The following is a 1,255-nucleotide window of genomic DNA, read 5'->3' on the forward strand; positions in this document are numbered from 1 at the left end:
TTTTTTTTTATTGATACTAGTGACACAATTATAATAAGAATATTGGTGATTAACATAACAATCAATATCTAAAGAGTACATCAGCCTGACTACCTTCATGTTGTAGTTCTTCGCACCACTGGTGACGAGAGAACACTCGTCTGCAGGTGCACACAAGACACAACAACAGCCATCCTTGTTGGTGAAGATCTTTTGAAATAAAACAGTCAGAGGAAGTGATGTTTCTAATAATTTGTCCTGATGAGCACATAGTTACAATGTATACAGAGACTATTAAAAAAATATGACACATAAAAAGTTTAAGATCATAAAAATATTTAGTGCTATTGCACTATACACATTTTTACATAAAAATATAATATTTCTTTCAGTTTTAAAGTGATAGAGGTATGGCCTCATGTGCTAAAAGTGATAAGACATTTTCATTAATATCTGCTATTATCAGAGTAATTAACATAATTAACATTAACATATATATTAACATATACATATATAGAGGCCATTGGATGGAATGATCAACAGCAAAATGTATGATGAATGATTGTTAAAATGTGCAACTAATACAAAAATTATGAAATAATAAAACAAATAAAGAATGCAATCTACTCATAATAATTCAAAAGGTTTTTCTGCAGGTTTAACTGTGTCATTGAATGCCATTGCTTCCACTTTGTAACATGACACTGAGATGTTCTAACCCAGGGCCTTTTCTAACACCCTCTGTGCATCCTCAGCAAGCATGTTGAGGAATGTTTTGAGAGCTCTGTAGGTGAAGGTGAAAGAGAGGGCCATTGCTGCTGGGATTCCAAGTATTGGGATGAATCTGGACCCTTCCTCTGCTGCCAGTAATACAGCTCCACCAACTACTTGAGCAAGCAACCTCAAGACAAGCTCTGGGGTTATTTTTTCTAAAGCAAGTGGTGAAACTATGATGTCACGCAGATCATCCAATGGCACACGTGTGTAATGAGCAAATCTCCGCAGTGACGGGATATCAAGACCAAACCCAAATACCCATCTTGTAACAACACCAACCAACAGGCTTATGTCAACAGCAGTAGAGAGTCCAGGAACTGGTACAGCTGCTACAGCTGCACTAAGTGTTGCTAAGTATTTTATTTTGGAATCAAAAGCCTTTTTCTTCTTGTTGATGACCTCCAGGCTGATGTTTGGCATGGCCATCAGCAGAGCATTTCTCTTGTGTGCAGGAAGTTCTCTCTCAAAGGTGTTCAATAACAGAGGGAAGTCATACAGG

General features: G+C 37.0%; 1 pseudogene; it reads right to left on the bottom strand.

The window, feature by feature from the left end:
* Nucleotides 1–11: 11 nt before the first annotated feature.
* On the bottom strand, nucleotides 12–1,251 carry LOC121964985 (annotated as a pseudogene).
* Nucleotides 1,252–1,255: the final 4 nt, after the last annotated feature.

Source organism: Plectropomus leopardus, unplaced genomic scaffold (assembly GCF_008729295.1).
Source record: "Plectropomus leopardus isolate mb unplaced genomic scaffold, YSFRI_Pleo_2.0 unplaced_scaffold18061, whole genome shotgun sequence".
NCBI classification, from domain to species: domain Eukaryota; kingdom Metazoa; phylum Chordata; class Actinopteri; order Perciformes; family Serranidae; genus Plectropomus; species Plectropomus leopardus.